The 24,583-nt window shown below is 41.3% G+C and overlaps 1 pseudogene; it reads right to left on the bottom strand.

The window, feature by feature from the left end:
- Positions 1–2,028: 2,028 nt before the first annotated feature.
- LOC124556937 lies at positions 2,029–2,145 on the bottom strand (annotated as a pseudogene).
- Positions 2,146–24,583: the final 22,438 nt, after the last annotated feature.

The following is a 24,583-nucleotide window of genomic DNA, read 5'->3' as shown; positions in this document are numbered from 1 at the left end:
GATGGACATCACATTATTCTTTGAAAGCAAATTGCATTAAAAAAACCCGGAAGAGATGTGTATGCTGTAGATCTCTGTAGTTTTAAAGGAATAAAATTTCCTGTGGGCAATCACAACCTTCGTAATAATATTAAAGAAACGTTTGCAACCTCCAGGGGCAAGATGCTTGATAAGTAGCCGACTGAATCAAGACAGGAAAATTTGTTTACTTACGATGACTTACAAGCAATACGTAAGTGCTTCCCAGCGAAACATCTGCAGCATCGGCTGCCCACGAGTTGCCAAGTTTGTTTCGAATACAGTGCAGAAGTTTCGTTGGGAAGCTGTCACACGCCTCCCACACAGTTCCGATCGCTCCTCATGCGGTTTCCACATTTTTTAGCACTGAAAAATGACATTCATGGTATGTCAAGGTGATTGAATATTAATAATATTTTATTACTGAAAATATTTCTAGAAATTAGAGATCTATATCTTAGAACGTTTTAAGACAGGTTGCTAGATGTGTATACCCTCAAGTCGCGTTAGATGAGGTACTTTTATCTCAATCAGCTGTGGCCTGTCGGTCACTATCTTTAATGTTTAGGTAGTTGATTCAGTACGTACTGGCTTCCTGTTGCGAACAGCCACTGGAGTCGAAGAGTAGGTAGGCCCTGTGCTTCACGTGTGGCAGCATCAATCGTTCCTTGGCCAGCTTTCTGATATGGCACGCATGGGCATGAAGAGGATAACACACACATTGTTTCGTTGGTTTTGTATATAAATAAAGCGTATTCCCTCTTCCATCCTATCCTATGGTAGGGAAATGAGTGGATAGCTTGTGGGCTATTTAGGCTGGGCCAAAGCGTGGAGACACCTCTCTGACGGTCTGGTGTTGGCAGCTGTGGCATTGTCACTGCGGCTTACCTCAGAATATTCACTGTGCGCTGTGAATACTTCCATCTAGTACCCCTCCAATCCCCGTGGTTTTGGTAAAAGTGCAAGTATCTGAGGTTCATCACGGTCCAAATTTATTTTTGTGTTGTGAGTGGTTGTAGCTATAGTTATTTACGAGTCTACTAGGGGTAGTCTTATAGTGATGTCACACCTTAATAACTCAGGGGCATGACTTGGTATGTATTTTGTTGAATTGTGGAAATTGTTTAACTCTGGATATGGGTGTGACGGTTGAAATATCAGGCTCCGTTAGTTGCTTACTGTGGTATGTCAGTGTAATTTGTTGAAATATCGCGCCGTGAAAGGTGTTTGGTCATGAATTTGCATATATCTTGGAATCTAATTGTTGTCGTATGAGGAAAATGGATAATATTATAGCAAATAGAAGGGTGATGCGAGAGTGCATACAGTAAACATTGTGACATCATTGCTTTATAATAATTCAGCAACATGCAGTAATGTCAGTGTGTCTTACGTCATAAATAATGCAACTGTTTAACCGAATATGTTGTGGCATCGGTTTATTACCGTACTTCAGCACTGCCACAGTGAAATATTATAATTCACAAGTCCCTTACGTTAGTAATTAGAATAATATTTGCTGACATTTTTTGGATTTATAGTTGTGCTGCAGTATGCTCAACTGGCACATAACGACGAGTGTCTTCTAATAAAAGAGGGAGGGGGCGTTGCGGGCCTGATTCTTATGAACATAGGTGGAAGGATGGGTTAACTTCAGCTTTAGGCCATACAGTGGCCCTAGACACGGTGGAAACACTTCACAGGGGTATAGGGGTAACACACGCATTTGCCCAAAATGCGTGGATTGCCAGGGGGTGGAAAGGAGGGTAGAGGAGGATGTTCCAGGATGTCTTCCCTCGCATTGGGATAGCACTCCGTCTTCAGGCCAAAAATGGCCCATCGGGACCATCCGACCGCCGTGTCATCCTCAGTTGAGGATGCGGATAGGGGGGCTTGTGGTCAGCACGCCGCTCTCCCAGTCGTTATGATGGTTTTCTTTGACCGGAGACGCTACTATTCGGTCCAGTAGCTCCTCAATTGGCATCACGAGGCTGAGTGCACCCCGAAAAATGGCAACAGCGCATGGCGGCTGGATGGTCACCCATCCAAGTGCCGGCCACGCCCGACAGCGTTTAACTTCGGTGATCTCACGGGAACCGGTGTATCCACTGCGGCAAGGCCGTTGCCCACACATTGGGATAAGTGTCCCTTTAAATCCAGAAAGCACTCTGACACCCTGCTTGAAGAGAATATAAACTACTTTTACAAGTCAGGAGTGAGAGTCCTGCATTTGTAGAACTGCATAATAATTCCAGAATGTTGATACTTTCTAGTGGTAATCCTCCATTCAGTAATCTACTGATAATACACTGTCCAGTAACATTAGTGTGACAACTTGTCAATAACCTGAATAACCATGTTCTGTAGTGCAGGGCGTTGCGAGACTTGGAGGAAGAGAGTCGACGAGGTTCTGAAAGGTAACGACAGGAGCCGTGCTGACTCCAGTGCCGTGGCTAGCTGCACGACGTTTCTCGGTTGAGGATCTATGAGATGAACAGCCTGGTCGAGGTGGTCCCATAGTTTCTCAATTGATTTTAATGCCGGGGAGCTTGATGGCAAGCATGGTACAGTTAACTCATCCTGGTGTTCTTCAAACTACGCACGTACGCTGTGAGCTCTGTAACTTGTCGCATTGTCCTGCTCGTAAATGCCATCGTACCGAGGAGAAACAAAACTGCATGTATGGGTGGACATGGTCCCCAAGGATAGATGTTTGCTTGTGTAGATCCATTGTGCCTTTCAAAATGACGAGACCACCCACGGAATGTCCACCGGCCTGGACCCAATTGTTTCAGAGTGTTTATTTTCAGACGTTCCGGCCCGAACACGATTACAGCCATCTGTCTGATGGCGCATAAAACATGAACCATGTAAAAAGGCCACCAATCGCCACTCAGTGGACGTCTAGGTGCGTTACTGGCGTGAAAATTCCAGTCTTAGACGCCGATGAACGGCTGTCAGCATGGGTGCATGAACAAGGCACCTGCTGCAGAGTCGCACACGCAGCAACGTTCTCTGAATGGTCGTTGAGGAGACGGTATTGGTAGCCCCTTGGTTCATCCGGGTGGTCAGTTGCTCAACAGCTGCACGTCTATTCGCCATTGCACATCTCCGCAGCCGTCCTTGGGCCAAGATATCTGTGGCCTGTGGTGCACCACAGTAGCACAGTATACTTTAACGCCGGCCGAAGTGGCCGTGCGGTTAAAGGCGCTACAGTCTGGAACCGCAAGACCGCTACGGTCGCAGGTTCGAATCCTGCCTCGGGCATGGATGTTTGTGATGACCTTAGGTTAGTTAGGTTTAACTAGTTATAAGTTCTAGGGGACTAATGACCTCAGCAGTTGAGTCCCATAGTGCTCAGAGCCATTTGATAGTATACTTTAACCACTTTGGCACGCGAACAGTTTACAAACTTAGCCGTTTCGGAAATGCTTCCACTCTTGGCCTGAAAGCCAATGATCGTACCCTTTTGGATGTCAGATGAATCGCTTCGTTTCCGAAATGCAACAACGACTACACTGTTTTCCGCGTCCCCCAGACGTGCTTTACATACCCTCCATTGCTGGACTCGCATTCGGGAGGACGACGGTTCAGTCCCGCGTCCGGCCATCCTGATTTAGGTTTTCCGTAATTTCCCTAAATCACTCCAGGCAAATGCCGGGATGGTTCCTCTGAAAGTGCACGGCCGACTTCCTTCCCCATCCTTCCCTAATCCGATGAGACCGATGACCACGCTGTCTGGTCTCCTTCCCCAAACCAACCTACCAACCCTCCATTGCTAGTGATGCCACCTGCCGTCTGTGAGCGATTATTGCACGTCGCCTTCGAAATTAGGTGATGGTCACATCAGTGTGACTAGACCGTGTATCTGACATAACAGTAATCACTTTCCTTTCACTTCGTAAAAAGCCTTACGAATGTAGCGAAGCCTATGCTATCAAATTATCGGTAACCGTTTGCAAGTTAATGACTTCCAGTTGTATTGTGTTAATGACTTCCTTATTAAGTTGGATCTAATCTAATTTAGTACGTCAGATGAACACGCTAATTTACGTGTCCTGTTATGAACGTCCTATCTCCAGTCCTACAAGGTGTTCTGTTTCTTCGAAACATGAGTGTATGAAATGCTGGTACATTAATAACAAGCGTAGCCGCAAGAATGGTGAATGCAAGCATGAAAGCATGCGTGCATCATGTTGTATAGGTGCCGGACGTCAGAGTGAGGTATACAGTTCCATGCCTGTTGCACTTTGTCGGTCAATACAGGGACGGTTAATGGTGGTTGTGGATGACTCTGGAGTTGTCTGACGATGGCCCATACTTGCTCCGCTGGAGACAGATCTGGGGATCAAACACGTCAAGGCATCATGTCGACATTCTGTTGAGCATGTTGGGTTACAACAGCGGTATGTGGGCGAGCATTACCCTATTGGAATACACCCCTGGGTGGCCGTGCGGTTCTAAGCGCTTCAGTTTGGAACCGCATAACCGCTACGGTCGCAGGTTCGAATCCTGCCTCGGGCATGGATGTGTGTGATGTCCTTAGGTTAGTAAGGTTTAAGTAGTTCTAAGTTCTAGGGGACTGATGACCTCAGAAGTTAAGTCCCATAGTGTTCAGAGCCATTTGAACCAACACACCCCTGGAATGCAGTTTATGGATGGCAGCACAACAGACCGAATCACGAGATTGATGTACAGATTTACAGTCAGGGTGTGTCGGATAAGAAAGAAAGTGCTCCTGCTGTTATACGAAGTAGCATCCCAAACAATAACTCCAGGCGTAGGTGAAGAGTTTTTAGCGTGCACACAGGTTGGTTGCAAGCTCTTAGCTGGCCTCCTTCTCACCAACACGCGGCCATCAGTGGCACTGAAGCATAACCAGATTTAGTCAAAAGACGTGACAGACATCCACCCTGCCCTCCAATGAGCTCTCGCTTGAGGCTATTGAAATCGCAAATTGTGATGGTTTGGTGTCAGAGAAATGCATGCATCTGTCTCGGAGCTGTCCTTGAAGTAACCTTTTTGTAACAGTTCGTTGTGTCTCTGTAGTGCCAACTGCTGCTCAAATTGCTGCTGCAGATACAGTACGATGCGCCAGAACCATACGCCTAACCATACGTCTAACACGATGGTCTTGCCTCTCAGTAGTGCCACGTGGCCGTTCGAGGCCCGGTCATCTTGTGACCGTACATTCTCGTGACCACCAGTGCCAGCAATCGTGTACATTGGCTAGAGTCCTTCCAAGTGTTTCTGCACTATGTCAGAAGAAACATCTGACTTCTCGTAGAGCTATTACACGACCTCGTTCTGACTCAGTGAGGTGTTGATAAAGCGTCTTTGCCGAATTGAAGGCATTCATCATCACATCAACTCACCTCGTCCGATCTTAAAGGTAATTAATTCTCACGACCGTTACAGCATGCATTTAAAGCAAACCTGAATCGCATTCTCACAGTGGTACTACTAGCCTCACTCTTATGAGAAGGGCGCGAAATTTGAATGGACATCATCTTTCAGATGTAGAGACACGCCCACCAGCTTTCGTTTATATTGCACAACTCCTCCTTGGTGCTGTGATTTTTTTCCGTAATTTTAATTCAGATAGAAGTTCCTTAGTAAACACATGTATTGTTACCGAATGAAAGGAGTAGATTTACAAGCCCAAATTCTTTTACAAAGCAATATATATAATATCCAATTTCACAATGAACGATCTACGTAGGGTTCTCAGTTCACGACTATAAACTAAGTGACAACTTAGGGACAACAAGGGTGATAATATAGAATGTATAACACAATATATTGGAGACATATTTCGCTACAATCTGCTCTCATTCCTTCAAATTTGAGCAGCCTACGCCGACCGCAGTGGCCGAGCGGTTCTAGGCGCTTCAGTCTGGAACCGTGTGACCGCTACGGTCGCGGGTTCGAATCCTGCCTCGGGCATGGATGTGCGTGATGTCCTTAGGTTAATTAGGCTTAAGTAGTTCTAAGTTCTAGGGGACTGATGACCTCAGATGTTAAGTCCCATAATGCTCGGAGCCATTTGAACCATTTTTGAGCAGCCTACGAGTTTTCATTTCACCATGTGAAAAGATACTGCCGCTTCCTGAATAGCTTTGTTAGCGTGAGCAAGCAACAGAAAAATAACTTAATGAATTCACCTACTCTTCAATACGGCAAATAATTATAATGACATTACCCAATTCATTCACCATTATAGAATCTCCGCAACAGCACAGATCGCCACCAGACAAGACCTGTCCTCCTCCGAAGCCATGAAGCGTCACCTCCACATTAGGCCAAAGTACAGAACCAGAAATGGAACTGGATTGACAAATGCTATTTAAAACCAAGGTAGCCAAGTGGCTTCTAACCAAAGAAGGCTTACCAATGGCTGAAGTACAAACTGAATCCCCAAAGATACGAAATCGCGTCAGTGACAATGCAAAGAGCTTGCTCGTCGAGCATATATCGGACTCTCGAAGCCGAGTATAAAATACACCCGTAAAATGTTGCCAAGATAGCTGTCGCGACCTTGTAAAGGCAAAATATAGTGAGAGAAAATGATATTTCTGAATGAATAGGCTAATTTAAATTGGTGGCCACCAAAACTGCAGTAACTTGCTAAAAGAATGCAATAATCGTCATGTCGCCATGTTCTTACCAAAAGATAACACTTGATACAGGGTTGGCAACACGTCGACCTTTTAGTCTTGTCCGAGTTATGCGTATAGCAGCACGGTGGACGTGTCCATGTGTGGCGCTCCGAGGGGAACGAACGTTGCCAGACTGCATTCGTCGTCGACATACATGACCAGTAGCTAGCATGATGGTATGAGCTGCCTTGGAATACAGCTAACAGTCACCTCTGGATCACATAGCCGGTAATTTGGATTGCAGCTGCTACTTATCTGACTTGTTACGACTGGTGGCTGTACTCTGTATTCGAGGACACCGTGAAATTAAGTTTCAACAAGATAACGCAAGACCACATGTTTTCGGCGCTGTTCTGACCAACCCAGTACAGAGGATGTTTGGCTGTTCCCATGGAGATTACGTTCACTATATCTCTGACCTATTACAGAAATGTGGTCGCGGTTTGCCGAGAGACTAGTGCACTATCCTTCGCCAGCCACTACGGTGAACTTCGACAAACAGTTGAATCAGCATGAAGTGATGTACCCATGCATCCAAGTTCAGTTTGCCCCGAACCTCAAATGGGCTGCAGACATTGCTGCAGTGAGACATGGCAGATCTGATACTAAATTTCGCGCTCTGTATTCCCCCGAAAATACCTATAACTTTAATTCCTGCTATACTGTATTCACACGATAGTAATCATTTCGGTGTTTTGATGGCGGGCAATGTATAAGTAGCTTCATTACAGTGACGTGTAAAGGGTGTTCCTTAAGTCTACGTAGGAGCTGCAACACGCTGGTAGAGTATTAGGTCGGATCACGTGGGTGGGGCTAGTAGTCGTTGAATTCTAAGAAGCCACCCTGACACCATTTTCACCCGCAACTTCGAGATAGCCACTCTTACTTCTCTAGTGTTTCGGAACAAAGTCAAATTATCTTTGTTAATATCAATGGCACACAATTATGCTCATAACCACTTTAATAATACTGTCTCGCTGCACGATTACCGAAGAATTTTGCATGGGGTATGTACCGTCTGCAACACTTTGATATCACCAACACGTGATTCTGCCACTTACAACGCCTGTTTCTTCGTTCTGATGCAGTGTGCTTCAATATCATCGTTGTAGTCGGACGTGTATTGACAATCTTTATTTACATGACGCCTTGTCGGATTCGTACTGCTTCTTTGAACTCAGCTATGTTGCTAAGCTTCACTTTTATTTATTATTTCTTGCTCAGTATAAAAGCGGCCAACGCAGACTAGCGGAATCATTCCACTGTGAGCTATATCTGCAACAGTATTGAAGCACTATGCCTCGTCGACGTGTGTATCGTCAACGGCGCCATTGCATGTCAGTCACTATTTTACTTGCCTATGTACGCTATGTGATCAAAAGTATCCGGACACCCCCAAAAACATACGTTTTTCGTATTAGGTGCATTGTGCTACCACCCACTGCCACGTACTTGTAGCGGAACTGAAATGATCGTAGGCTGCCAGTAATTTGGAGCCCCGCGCGTTGATAGCGAGCGCACTGGCGTGAGACGGCCAGGGCGCGCATCCTGATGCCATCTCTTGGCGAAACCTGGAATTAGTGCGAGCTGAGGCCAGCAAGATCGAGCGAAAAGGCATCACCACGCTATCTGTCAGCCAATTTACTAAGCTCTCAGACTTAAATCTATTCTTTTTGTTGTTAATTGTAAGTTATTACCGTATAATTTAATCTTGTTAAGCTCTAGTTGGTGAGTCATTACGACTGGTATTAACTCCAGGGTAATAGATATAATTTGCTTAAACACTAAATGATTTTGATAAACTTGTGGAAGGGGAACCCCCACTCTTAGGAAGATGAGCTTCGCTCGTGGTAGCTGGAGGCACAAGGACTGAACAAAGGGAGAAACTTGGGTAGTGTTGACGTGATCGGACTGGTGTAAGTGTGCTCACGCAAAAGTGGTTGTGCAACAGTGAAGAGGTGAATATCGTGACTGTTTGTGGAATAAAACGCGACGAATGTCTATCAAAGTCATCTCTACACTACTGGGGCAGGTTGTAAGAGTTCCTGTGCCCAAATTTTATGGCGAACGTGCACTGGCTTATACAAGTGTAATGGCCGCCATTGAGAGTATGAGATGTGAAGAGTTGCGTTTTCCACATGCCTCTCACCACCAGCACCTGCATGTCTACCCAAGGCAAGACAGTTCATAATTGTTTAATTCTAACTTTATAGAACTGTAAAAGGAGAATACCTGTCACGTTTGTATGCAAGTACAGAGGACAGAATACAGTTATGAGTAAAAATATGACGCATGTTGTTCCTGGTAAAGTGTAGTAACCCCAACCTAGTATAGTGAAATGAGACTGAGGCCACCATCGCCTCTTTCATTGACAATTTCTTTTATTGTAGAAAACTTGAGTGTATAAGAATGTTGAAAAGAACAACAGTCACACAAGAATTTGCTAGTCGCCATTTTGTAGTTAACTTAAATTTTTCTGAGTAACTTTTCAAGCAACGTTTCTTAAATAATTCTATATTAACTGTTCCAAGAGTAATATCCAAAATCATTACATAAATTTGAAAGATAGAATTTTGTTAAGCCAAGCTGTATAAATATCTATGGTACTAATTATCAAGTCAACACACAGACATTGAAAGTATATTTGCTTTGTTGATTCATCTTGACGGATCAGTAATAGAAATATTCAAAATTGGTAAGTTTAAATTTAACTCAAGCCGTTTCACTTTGAAACGAGCACAAAATTGATTTATTCTTTTGCTCATTCAGAGCTGACGACCGTATTTATAAGTATTTTCAGGAGGATTCGATGGTAAGTCTGCTGCTCTCGTCGTGCTGGAAGGTTACCCACTGCTGCTACCAGTGATGATTGGATACTTAAGCTCACTACAAAGTTAGGTGGGTCAGGTAGGCTGTGTTACCATGTGAACTGTAGGGCGTTGTAGGCTGTGGATCAAACCCATTCAATCATCACAGCTCTTTGGCTCATAGTCAGGTTAGAAGGTTGCTTTAATCCTTAGGTAAATACTGGTGAGTAAAGGTCAAAAAGTACACGCAAGTGAATTTAATAGCTTAGTAAGATCCAAGTGGCACATAGTTAATGTTGCGCAATGGCAAGGGTAGTAGCGGAGTAAAAGTGAACTGAGAGTGTGGCAGCTGTGCTGTATCCAAATATTAACAACTTGAAGTCACTACTACCTATTACCATTAGGACAGTGCTAATTCCTGTTAATACACGTAGCAGTAAGCGCAAAAGTGTGATAGCTACAAGTCCGCATTTGTGATATACATACGGAATTAGGAAGCGGGTGATTCTGTCAGTGGAAGAGGCAATACAACTGAGTCGGTTGAAAATATATCTGTTTTACTGACAGAGGGATTCGGCTGTTTGGTCACATACTCGATATGAGCCACCTCAGTACTCATTAGACAGCATGAGAGAGCAGAATGGTGGACTCCGCGGAACTCACGGACTTCGAACGTGGTCAGATGATTGGCTGTCACTTGTGTCATACGTCTGTATGCGAGATTTCCACACTCCTAAACATCCATAGGTCCACTGTTTCCCATGTGTTAGTGAAGTGGAAACGTGAAGGGACACGTACAGCACAAAAGAGTACAGGCCGACCTCGTCTGTTGATGGACAGAGACAGCCGACAGTTGAAGATGGTCATAATGTAGAATAGGCAGACATCTATCCAGATCATCACACAGAATTCCATACTGCATCAGGATCCACTGCAAGTACTACGACAGTTAGGCGGAAGGTAGAAAACTTGGATTTCATGGTCGAGCGGCTGATCATAAACCACACATCATGCTGGTAATTGCCAAACGACACCTTGCTTGATGTAAGGAGCGTAAACATTGGAGTCCAGAATCACTTTACACAATGTGGCATTCCAATGGCATGGTATGGGTATGGCGAATGTCTGGTGAACGTCATCTGCCAGCGTATGTAGTGCCAACAGTAAAATTTGGAGGTGGTGATGTATAGTGTGGTCGTGCCTTTCGTGGAGGGGGCTTGCACCCCTTGTTGTTTTGCGTGACACTATCACAGCATAGGCCTACGTTGATGTTTTAAGCACCTCCTTGCTTCTCACTGTTGAAGAGCAATTCGGGGATGGCGATTGCATCTTTCAACACGATCGAGCACCTGATCATAATGCACGGTCTGTGGCGGAGTGGTTACAAAAAAAAACATCCCTCTAATGGACTGGCCTGCATAGAGTCCTGGCCTGAATCCAATAGAACACCTTTGGGATGTTTTGGAATTCCAATATCATGTCAGGCCTCAGCGACCGACTACGATAGCTCTCCTCAGTGCAGCACTCCGTGAAGAATGGGCTGCCACTCCCCATGAAACCTTCCAGCACCTGACTGAACGTATGCCTGGGAGTGTGGAAGCTGTCATCAAAGCTAAGGGTGGGTCAACACCATACTGAGTTCCAGCATTACCGATGGAGGGCGCCACGACCTTGTAAGTCATTTTCAGCCAGGTGTTCAGACATTTTTGATCACATAGTGTATATTCGCCACATAGCATTCCATAGTGCTTCATAGAAGTACGCTACTGGTACCATCCATAAGATGTGAAATGTTAATATTTTCCAGGGAATACGATATGGATGTGGACGTAGACAGCCTGGGACCGGGAATTCCTGGCACTGGAGTCAGTGGCAACAACCGTCCTGTTTCCGTTGGAGAGACTGCTGCCAGTCCTGAAGGAAAACTGCAGTATCAGGACAAACGTCGCCGTCATGCCACAGACGGATGCGATGCCGCGATTAAACGTCTCAAAATAAGAGACGAGTCACAGCAAGCAACAGAACCCCAGCAGAACAGCTCCCCTCCTAAGAAAGGAGCGGCAAATGAATCCAATGAATTTCACTATGAAGGGCATAAAGGAGTGTTGGTAAGTACTTTAACTCTGTCAACTCACTGTTGTGACACTGTTCTTGTGTAGTACTCAGTCCGAACTCATGTTAGGTCCAGATCTCCACGCTAATCTATGCAGTCTTCGTCATTTCTGAATAACTGCCAGAAACTACATCTATTTGTACCTGCTTACTGTAACTGAGCATTGATGCCCTCTACAGTTTTTGCTGTCCTACACTTTCTTCTCCAACCAAATTAAATATTTCTTGCTACCTCAGGATGTGTCCTGTGAACTGAGGTGTTCATGTCGTCAATATGTGCCATGAATTACTTTTTTCCCTAATTCGATTCCTCCCCCCCCCCCCATTTCTTATTCATTTTATCCACTTAATCTTCAGCAGTCTTACATAGCATTACATTTAAAAGGCTCCTATCTTTTTCTTGTCTGAGTTTCATGTTGTCCACGTTTCACTTTCGTATAAGACCACATTCCACATAAACGCATTCAGAAAAGATTTTTTATGACTTTAATTTGTATAAAGGGTTTACAAATGGTTTTTCATAAAAGCTTTCCTTACTACTCCTAATCTGAATTTTATATCCTCCCTAGTTCGGCCATGGTGACTTACTTTGACGCCCAGACACCAGAACTGAACTACGTCTAGTGTCTCTTTTCCTAATCTGAATCGCTCAGCATCGCCTAATTTACTTCGACAACATTCCATTACCTTTGTTTTGCTTTTATTGATATTGATCTTACGATTTCATCTCAAGACACTATACATTTCGTTCATCTTCTGTTCTTTGTGCTTCACCATTTATGACTGAATTACGATGTCATTGGCAAACGCCAAATATTTTACGTTTTCTCACTGAACTTTAACTACTTTTCCAAATTACTACTTTGAGCCCTTTACAGCTTGCTCATTGTACATGTAGAATAATATTGGGGGTAGGTAACCTCGTCAGATTCATATTGCTTCACTTTCATGTCCTTCGATTCTTATAACTGCACTCTGGTTCCTTTACAATTTGTGGAAAACCTTTCAGTCCCTGTATTTCTCCTCCATCCCTAAAAAATTTCAAAGAGGATAGCCCAGTCCACTTTGTCTTAATGTACAAATGCTAAGAACATCGGTTTGCCTTTCTTCAGCATATGTTTCAAGATAAATTGTACAGTCAGTATTGCCTTGTGTATTCCTACAATTCTCTGGAATCCAAAGTAATCTTCCCAAAGATCACCTTCTACCAGATGACACTACGCTACACGAAATAGCTGGACCAGTGACGTATCAGGTGAGACTATTTTTTTCTCCTCCACAACAGTGCACGGGTAACTCATTTGTTTCTTGCATGGCCTTTATGCCAGACTTTTACGTCCAGACAGACCAGGTTCCAAACCACAAGAAAGCACTGATTAGCATAAAAACACACATATTACATCGATTATTGAACTAGTCGTAAGTCATCAAGATAACATCTGGAAATTCTTACAACATGGCACGACAAATAGAAAACACGAAATTTTTTTCCATATACTAAGTATCTTTTCGAATTTAAAACTTTTTTTTCGAACATGTAGGTCCGTTTGGTGCAAAAGCGCATAATCTCAACAAGAGGGCGCTTATCTAGGACAGCAATGTAGTATTTATAGCGAAGATTGATGTTATTAATTATGATGTCTATCAGATCCCTAGGCAATGAACGCCTTTCATGTTGGAAAGGTTTGCTCTCTGGAACAAGGGACATTGAATGAAATGGGCGGAAATGGTGAGTAGCAATATGCCTCTGGATAACACGTCAAACAATCTCTATGGAATCAAGATAGATCGAGCTGGCCAGCTCATGCGCTTAATTGCTCGCCATTGAAAATAATTGCCCAGGAGACTAGTATGTGGTGACCGAGTATTGTTGTCCTTCTGGGTGAAATCATCACCTACGGCATTGGCGCATAAGTATCAAGAATATTCTGTTGCATTACATACCGACAATTCCGCATGAAAAGACATTGAGATGAGTGCACTGATGCATCAGCGTTAACTGTGAAACCTCTTCCTAGATGCTTAGTGGATGGGAAAAAGTTCTGGCACATTGACATTTACTGGTGAAGAAGTCTTGTTCTAATTCTATGCATATTTATGTAAAGGTCCTCATATCCATTTCCATACGCTGTCTTCCTCCAAAAGAGAAAAATACTTAACGCCTCACATTCGAGATCAGTGTACTGCACTTTCCTCCATTATCGAGTAATTGTTGCTGGTAGAGCATTCTGAAGAATAAATGTACAATCAATTCACAAAGAAGTGGCAAAATTCATCAGATACTACGGAGGAAGTGTCAACCAACATTCCTCCAAAATCAAACGTTACTTTACTTATCGCATAGAATAATCCTATTTGCTTTTATTTACAGCAGGTACGAAATCTTGCAGTGTCGCTTGTCTGTTAGTACGGACAAGACGACCAGTATAGAAGTGCCTGAGCACTTCACTATAGGAAAAATGACCTTAAACGATGAGCTGCAGTATTACTTTGACTAGGCAGATCGAAGGCTGTTAATCTTCTGCACAGCTGAAGTACCTACCACATGGGTTGCACTCCGTGTTAATGCCTTCAAAGGCCAAAAATCTTCACCCTGAATTCAGTGTCACACTAGATGACGACGTCCTTCAGATTTCAACTGAGAAAACTGTAAACCCGCTACTTATTCATAGAATATGGCATAAAAACAGCTACTAACCACTAACATGACAGTTTTCTGTTATACATTTCATTTTTTCTTGCAATTGTCGGTTACGAACATTTTGTTCATCACCTACAGGCTGCACTGCTTTTACAGGGTCAATTGTTAATCAGCTGTAGCATGCTGTGAATTCCACGGTGTCTGTGGTGTCCTAGTTGCTATGAAGGCTTGCATCTCTTCCGTGTAGCATGGAACATTCCACTGAAGAAACATATCGGTATCTCTATGTCACGTGGTTTTTAATGGAGTTAAATATGGAAACTGAAGAAGATGGAACCCTTAAGATATATTACGAAATGTCTCGTTGTTATGCAGGTTTCCACCACTGGGCACTATAATCGATTAGGATAGATATTTAAGAGTTTCGTATCAAACCTTGGTAGTATAACAGTTGCCACGAACTCATTATGATAAGTGTTATGAGATCTACAGTCGATAAATATTAATAATATCTTCATATATGTATATGTAGATTTCCTCGGAAAAGGCATTCGATGACTCAGAGACCACATTCACCACTGAAAGCGAAGATTCTACAACACCGACCAAACCCAAAATGCAAGATTATCAAAATACCCGATGGTAAGATTTCGTCAGTTTTTCTATGAACTTAATTTTGCCTTGTTGCTATAAGAGTGATATCTCACAGAAAAGGTTCTACTCCTGTAGAAGTGTAGAGTAGTATTAAATATCTCATTGTAACGTGCTGAGTTCTTTGAAGTAGGCTAACTTGTTGTTACTTTTTCTCTCTTCCCAGCGATGATGATGAGATGGATGCAGAGGGGGACTCAGACGACGATTCTTCAATAGAAAACTCCAAAACAGATGAAATTTTGCTTTCCGAGAGTGGTGGAACTAGGATCTACATGGACGCCCATGGGAAAGTGTATAGAACATTGCAAAGTATACAGGTGGTTGGATTATTACTAAGATACAAACAGCCAGAAGAGAAACGTCAGAATACAGGGAATCCTAGCTCTGCTGCGCCAGCTCATTCTGTAGTCCAGACAGCTTCTACTGCTGATAAAACTACGGGAAGAATCCTTCCACCTCCTACTGTCCAAGGTTCTGGCATAAAAAGAGCAGAAAACATCCGCCTGGAAACAGCTACTGCCGAACAGGCTACCACTGCCATGAGTGTTAAAACAACAAACGCTCCGAACCTTAGCTCTTCTGCTTCTGAACCAGATAGCAGTGTACCTCAGGCCCCTCTACCAGATGGTCCAGGTGAAAACGGGATTTCACAGTCTCAAGATACAACTGTGATCACACAGAAAGCATTTACAAAATTGGGAGATGTGAAGCTCGATGCAGTAACACAGGCAGGTGTCCAGCTAGGACAGAAACGGCAGAATACAGGGAGCTTATCGACTGCTAAGCCAGATGGAGCTATCCAGTCGCCTCATTCCATTATTCTGTCTTCGCCTGTTGCTGGCAACGCTACGGGATCAATACTCCCGCATCCATATGTCGAAGAGGCTGCTAAACAAAGAGCAGAATCTGCCTCTCTGAAAGCAACTAGTGCTCAACGGATCTGTGCTGCCATGAATGTAGCAACACAGTACACTCCCAAAAATGTCTCTACCACTTTTGAAGCTCCAGGGGTCTCTTTACGTCAGAGTTCTGCATGTCAGCGTGCTGTTACTCTGCCAAAAGGAGGTGAAGGGCAGTTGCCTGATCACCCGCGACAGCAACAGAGGCAGACATCATACACCGTCAACAAAGATGCACCTATTGTACACGGAGTCCATAGTAAGCTGGCTTCTAGGACACCAGGGGCAGTCGCACATTCAACTGCCGCACAGGGCTGTGCAGCAGGCAACAGAAATGCACAGTCTGGTGCCAACTTTTCCAATGTGCAGCAACGAGAACCAGTGCTGCAGGCTGGTCGTCAGAGGGTACAACAGCAAGAGAACATGGCATTAGCACCGATGCTTCTAGTTTCTGTACCGCAAAACTTGGAATTAGTAGCCATTGTATGCAAATCCACCTATTCTTGCTCAGGTACTCCTACGGGTATAGAACACCATGTGAATCAGAATCCTGCTGTAGGAGAACTGGCTTTGCAAAATGCGGTAGCAGGTAACACGACGGTCATCAAACAGCCGGTAGGCCAAGCCATATCAGCGCACAGTGGGACACCTTTAAATTCGAAGAACCAGAATGGCGGAAATTCGAACAATCAAAAGGAGACTGCAGAACAGGCTAAAAATGGATCCTTGTCGACTGGCATCAGTAGCAGGTAAGAAGCACAACATGTTCTCCATTATCTAGCCTCCTGTAGCTACAGCTCATACATGTCTAGAGTACAGTCAACGTAGAAATCCTATGTGATTCTAAGTCACATGATTAATACAATGCCCAGAACGACTACACTGTGCATCTCATACGTACTTTATGGGATGCGCAGTGGAAATATTAGTACATAAAGTAACTGTCTCCACAGAATGAAAAACATTAGTTTCTTACATGTAACCGAATCGAGTAAATTTTAATTTTATCCTAGATATCAAGTTCTTAAATAAAGAACTTCTTTCACATGCATTCTATGGATAATCGATTCTGCTGTTTTATTGATCGTATTTAATTCATTCGTTTTGTTTGGGTAGGCATGATTCTTCGGTTACCGTGTGTTTGACCTACACGTTGTGTACACACAATTATCAACGCATATTATGCTTATATTAAGCACTATTGCCTTTCGGCTGGTTACGATTTTGATCGCTTTACTTCTGTGCTCCTCTTTACTTAAGTTGCCGTGAGCATGTCTGAAAATAAAATTCTCTATTTCAGAATCTAAGATATGAATTTGATACCATCAATAAAACAGCACAATTATTCCTTATTGAAGTATTAATTTAATTTATTATTTTCTAGCTACCTATCGTCTCTAGCAATCTCATTGTCACCGAACATTAAACTCTGATCTTCCTTTTTCTCCTTGTAACCTACTTCCTATACTGACTGCCTATGGGCACGTTATTTCAGGGCACCCGAGGAATCATATTCACAGCCCTCTGCTCAGCGTGGGAACAGGGGCGGATCTGCGGAAGGACGCCAGCCTGGCAGCGCGCCAGACAGCAGCAGCCATCAGTAGGACCACACAGATGCGCACTCAGCCATATAGAGGCCGGTAACCCTTCATTCTGCCTCTATTGTCCCCGCTGTTGAAACTAAGTAAAGTCCACTAAAAGTCACTTTGCGCAATAGTAAGTAAGTTCTGTATATGCTTACATTAACCATAATTACAGAAGGAGTGCAGTTGGCACTTATCTCTCACGGACATCACATTGGATGTTGCCACCAGTAACTGCCATCACTCTGTCAAGCAGCTCCTCAGACCTCCTCACAGGACTGACAGCAACACGAACCATTCCTTCCATTAAGACAAAATGTTTTGCAGTACATGGGATTGCACTCGGGGCCACTGTGCAACAGCCAGACACAGTAACAGTTCAGTTATGCATGTCGACCCCAACATTAAGATGCCATTATGGCATAAATGAACCGTGTGACTCTAGAATACCACTATATTCACTGATTCCTATATATGCCACCGAAAAAAAAAATACATCAGACATTTACTACAGGTCACTGTCAGCTTTTGAACAAAAACTTAAGATTCGTATCAGTGTAGCCAACCTTTCAGAAGTAATCACTGTCCAGTAGAGAGTTCAGCGTAGTGAAATATCTTGATAGAAAATAAGAATAGTACTGCTTTGTACACTAGAACGTATTAAAGGGCTAACTTTCTCCATCTATCACGAGAAGGTTTTCTTTTTTCAGTCAAAATGACCCCTTTCCTCACTGTTTATGAGAGATTTGTCTGTCGAGTTGTAGGACAATCTGTTAATTTTAAGTGACTTTAACAGATGTGCACCTAGCCTACTCCTGTAGAATTCTGCAGAGGGGGATGCCGAGGGGCGGATCGTTAACAACTGTCACATGTAGCATGGTTCACAACATGGGATACTGCAGAACTTTTTGGAGTTTAAATCCAAGATAGTGCCACAAAACATGTGATTAGCAACTTAACGCCACCACTTCCCCTCTTCTTACTGGCCAAACACAGAGACAAAACTTTTTCTTCGCCAGGATTCAAACCAGCTCTCGGTGAATCCAGCACTGCCACACAGGCAAGTGTTAACAGAACTAGCCAAGGGAGCAGTTACCATTACATATTAAAACTATGTCACAAAATGCAACTCGAACTTGAATCTAGAGTAGTTTAGGAAGCGTAGGGGGGAAGTTCTGTGCATTGATTTGTATCATTATACATGCTTGAATGTCTCACATGGCTATTCTATTACCCTCTTAACCTGATCTGAGTCAGAATTCTTGTGTGGCAAAATATTTGCATCTTTAGGATACCTTTGGATACATTTTAGGAAATATGCTTTGGATGTTGATAAGGCATTTTATATCATACCTTTTCCACAAGGAGGTTTAGGCAGCAAGGACCGCAACAGAACGTCTGACTATGAAGAGTAAAAATAGCTTCCTCTATCTACTCCAATTTATCTTCTACAGAAAAGCATTTCTCTCCAGAGTTTTATTAATTGTATTTTTGTCTGATTCATTACGTGTAATAACTGTTACTCTGTCTAATCCGTATTAATTTAAGTTATTCATGCTTGAGATATATTACTAATAAATGTTAGTGTCAATGTTAAATTTGTGCTGCCTTTGTCTAAACTTGTGAAGTATATTGGTCAGTTACTCCTCTTCATCTTCCTAATTCGTTTCACGCAACTCTGTCATCTACTGTAACATAAAGATAAGTTAAGACTCATTTTCGCAATAAGAAATGCAATGAGAGAGCAATCTTTGGGTTGCTTAGAACAACAACTTAGAATCCTTAATGCAATTGAAAACAATTCCTTCATTACAAACAAATTTTTAAATAGTAAAATTATTAGTGATGGTAGTAGGAGCGTTATTTTATACTTAAACGTTTTTTACTCTTCCAGGTTCAAGAAGTTCCTGTCGAACACATCATCTTTTTCCCTGGTTCTTGTGAAATATTGGAGAAGACACTGCCGGGAGAGTATTGTTGCAGGAGACAATTTTGTGCTACTAGGATTTCTAAATGAGATTATCACTAGTGCGAGTTAGTCAATGCTTGCATTGTAGCATCCCAGAGCAAAATTCTGGGTTCGCCTCTGAACTTGGCTCAAATATGAGTGGTTTAGTGTCGAGTTAGAGGAAGAAATCTAAACGGAACAGTGAAAGAGAAGCTCTATATATTCACAGAGCACAAAATATTCATCGTTTTTGTAATTACTTAATTTCTGTGTTTTGTGGAAATATTGGAGAAGATACCGCTGGGCGAGTGTTGTTCCAGAAGACGATTTTGTGCTACTAGGAATTCTAAATGAGATTAGCACTGGTGCAAGTTAGTCAGTGCTTGCTTTGTAGCATCCCAGAGCGAAATTCTGGGTTCGCCTCTGAACTTGGCTCAAGTATGAGTGGTTTAGTGTCGAGTTGGAGGAAGAAATCCAAAAGGAACAGTGAAAAAGAAGCTCTATACATTCACAGAGCACAAAATATTCATGGTTTTTGTAATGACTAAATTTCTGTGTTTTGTGGTGTCTGATGATAACATACAACTGTAGAAAGTCAACAGTCCTGACCGTTCAGTGAGTTTTGTAGTAAATCTATCACTTTAATAATGCAAACTAATCATGCAGTAGATACGAGGGAATATGAATTTACATGAGCAAAGTTACAATATTAAGGTTTGGTAATACTTCGTTAGTAGGGTTAGAAAGTGTTATGTTTCCACTGTAAGGGTAATACGACAGATCGCAACAATGAAGATATGTCATAATGAAGTACTATAGTGGTATTCTTCTGTTGTATGAATGTAAGTTTTTCCTAAATAAAGAGTATTCCATGAGTTATCAACCAAACTCGTTATTCCCTGTTGTTCTATTTAAACGTCACAAACACGTCATATATGTTCCAAAATCTTTACTGTCAACTGCTATCAACTGAGAAATCTCTGCCAGTTGAACATTAAATAATAAAACTAAATCGTGATTTAGAGTTTCAGAAGAGTATCATAAACATATTCTGCCTTAAATCCAATAAATAACATTTTTTTAGAAAGATTTTATGATCCAGTTATACCGTGAAGAAATTCAGCTTAGATGAATAAAGTTCTCTGAACTTTAACTCTCTCAACATTGGACACGAGTAATATCACATTAGAAAAGATAAATCTACTTTACGCAATTATTAGTGAGGTAGATATGCAAAATATATGGTGATTATACCCAAATGGCCTGTGAATGTATGTTTAATAAACATATAGCTCCTTTTAGTTGACACAACAGATATTGCTCTGGTGCCTACACTCCGAGGGATAACTATGAGCTAGATGTTAAAGCACAATAAAACACGTCAGTGATGAAAATATCGGTTTCATATCGTTTCTGTAGAAAGGAGACAATGCATGTGGAAATAGTTCTGCTAATTCTTACTTTCTGCTCATGTCTTATACAAATGACAAAAAAATTCTCCTCCTCACAAGTTATCTACCACAGGAATCAACACACTTCTTTCTGTATGAGAAGGAGTTTACAATCATGATTTTATGTATTATTAGACAGAAATGTAAGACCAGATATACATTCTACCAAGTGCCTTACCCCGTTTCAAAAGGACTAGATTTGCAATAGAGACAGTGAACATACAAAACAATGTGTGATGCTCTGGTAGTCTGTCAGTAAGAGCAGCTAGAACTGTGTTTGTGGAAGTACAAGTTATCAGTAATAACATCTTAGCTGTCATTCATTACTTACTACATTCATCATACATTCTCAGAAAAAACATAGTGTATTTAATTGATTTACATCCTAATTAAAATGAACAACGTTTGCACAACAAGATATTTTGAACGAAACTGGATTTATCTTGAACTGTTACTAATATCAGAGGTGAGGTTTTGCAGGAAGGAGGAAGTTTCTAGTAGTAATATCTCCACTGAGCTCAATGAAACAATGGGAACGTTCTAGTTGGCAGTATAAAATAGTACTAATGAAGCCATTACGGAAGTGCAACTTAAAACCTGCATCAAACACTACAACTACCAGTACTTTAGACATCCAAGCTATCAGAAGTTCAGAAGAATGTAAACACCGCCAGGAACACTTATTTTTTATCATAGTAATAAACAAACAGAGCAGAGATGCAGAACTGAAATACAGTATCTGAAGTATGCAATACTAAGCACTAAGTACAATGATTTACAATTGTGTAAGATGTTGTTGGAGTGGACACTGATATGAAATGATTGTGGCACTCAGTGGCACACCCAGAATAAAATATAGTTAGGATGGAAGACTATACCACAGCTACTCTTTCCATAGTATGGTATAATGAAAGTTGTCTACTAACACACAGAGCGTGAATTGTGAAATGAGGGCATTTTTATAAAAATCGGCAACTCAGAGCTGTAATAGAACAAGTATACTTGGGAAGGGAATACCTACACCATTCAATATAGCTGTACACGAGATTAAGTTCAATAAATCAGCAACCATTATTACACAAAGAATGAAGAATTGCTGAATTCCTTACACGAATATTAGATAACTGTTATATTTCATTATTAAGTTGATTTACAAACACCCAATTGAAGCAGCACTATATACAAGACAGTAACTAGTAGGCATTGATCCTAAATTGAAATAATGTTTGCAACAAAAGTGTCAAATTTAATTTGTGCCAAGTATTTGTATTGTCCACTCACTGGACTCTAAATCAAACAACATTAGAAAATAGTTGAACACATTCGATTCCAAGCAGAACTGACATTACAATTACGTGAAAAATTCGTATAAAAATCACATTCAGGCTCCAAGAGCACTTGCCACAACTTACAAACGTGTTGTACAGTGAACACAATGCAATTATTAAACAAATAATGCACTACGAAAGGTGTAATCTGTGTGCTCCATTCACTAAATAGTTTTATACCAGCATGTCTAGTTGTAAAATAACTATGCCCTCTTAAAATCCCACTAACATCCCAGAAAACAGGTGTCAAGACAATACAACCTTGATAAGAGAGAAGATTGCTACATGAGCAGCACATCTACATTAAACCCGCAGCTGAAAGATATTGGACATAATATAGGTATGTCAATAATTACAAGCATAACAAGAATAATTACGAGATCCCAATAATATTTAATTAAAGGTAGTGAGAAATTTATAGCTGTTCACCTCCCAATTTTATGTGGACCCAGTATGGTAGTCACAATTGTCAAATATTGAAACACACAATGAGGTGCAAAATATCTTAAAGTCAGTTGAATTATGATACAGTTGAAAGACTTGAATACAGATGGTTTAGTGACTCTTACTAAACACGTTTTGATAATATTGTATTTGAAACAGCTTGTGAACTATGAATAAAAATACTTTCACAGAAGTAGCCCCAACATCACTCCAAACAAACTGTCATCACAACCTAGAACATACTTTGTAACCTAAAATTACATACACTAAGAAAGGTTGTATACTGCTAAAAGTGGAGGGATGTTGTCTCAGAAGTAAATATTTAATGATAATCATCAACTGTAGCAGTAATCAGACGGGGAAGTTGTCATTCATAACACACAATCACAAAATGACGATAGACAAAATGTGTCAATTCACACTTAAATACTCAATAAATGGCTTCAGAAAGAAGGAACAAAATATTTTTACTGAGTATAAGTTGTATAATTCACTCAACATCATAATAACATTGAAGCACATGAGCTCCTGGCATCACAAAGGCAGGTGATCTGGAAAGTCGAATGTGATACCATAACATGAAATCACTTTCACACAACAGTCACAAGTAATTACAATAATTTAGCTATATTGAGAGAAATAATGATATAAACATTTACATTGTTTGTAGTATTATATCACAAAAGATTGATACTGTAATTGGGGTAGCATCTACTGATTAACAAATACATGAAACGTTAGTAACTTAGTGCATATGAATAAATGATTCAGTTCTGTCACACATAGCAGATTGAGCAGTACGAAACCAATGAAATTTCTCTGTAGCATTTGAACATCTCACGAAAAGGATGCTACTGCATACAAAGAGTCTCTTCGAATATCGAATATTACAATAGAAGGAGCAGTCTCACCAAGAAAACTGCACGTTCACAGTGACCACAAGTACAACAAGACTGCTAGCTCCTAGAACAAGTGTGAATTAGAAACCAGCATCCGTCCCAATCGCCAAAGCACTGATGTCCCAGTTTCCTGGAAATGTGTGATCAAAGCTACCCCAGTGATCACAGAGAGAGAACGCCACAAATATCATTATCTTCTGTACCAATGCTGGTTACAGAATCATCTTCACAAAGTATTTGCAAATGCTACTATACAAGATAAAGAAAGAATGAGAACGAAATTTGAAATTCTTCACATAAGGGGCACCTGTCGTTACACTACCCATTCGAAATAAAGCAGATTTTTAAAATATTTTCCAGAAAACCAGCAGAAGTCATTGCAATTCCAGTAGAACATACCTTACATTTAATATTTGCGACAATGGGTATACCTCACACAAAAAGAATGATTGAATTATGTTATACAATGATAGTAAAATAATATTCACAATCTGATATCATTAAATTAAATCAAATAATTAGGTAATTAATGAGCATTGAAGTTGGAGAAACACAGATTCAACTACAAAAACGAGAATTTGATACACTACAATGACATTCTTTGATAACAAACTAAATACTTGAAACGACAATGCAAAACTTGGACCCTATCAGAGTAATGTTTTGTAATGAAAAATGAAATTTAAATATAATATAGAACTAATACTTACAGTGGTTACTATGTAGTGCCATATCATAAAATCTTCATGTATGATCAGTCATTACAATATGCAAGTGAGGACAATTCCCTGGTAATGTCATGCCATTTAATATTCTGACTGTAGGCTCTAAACAATTAATCTACCAATTGGATGAAGAAATAAATATGGGAAAGAGAAATCTGACAACATTAATCCAACTAAGTGTACTAACGACCACATTAATAGTGAATTTCATATTAAAATTTAATGAACCTTTGCTCAGAGCACTGTCATGCGATTCAGCCTTCCTCCATACCTGAAAGACTGTAAATCATGGCTATGTTAATCACTTCATCATTTCATGCTTCACTGCCAAAACCTTTTGGTCAAAAGGCTAATTTTATGAACAGAACACACTTAAGATAACATACTTCAGATAACATAGTATACAACACAAGGA

Source organism: Schistocerca americana, chromosome X, assembly GCF_021461395.2.
Source record: "Schistocerca americana isolate TAMUIC-IGC-003095 chromosome X, iqSchAmer2.1, whole genome shotgun sequence".
Taxonomy (NCBI): Eukaryota; Metazoa; Arthropoda; class Insecta; order Orthoptera; family Acrididae; genus Schistocerca; species Schistocerca americana.
This window is presented reverse-complemented; position numbering and strand designations above follow the sequence as displayed.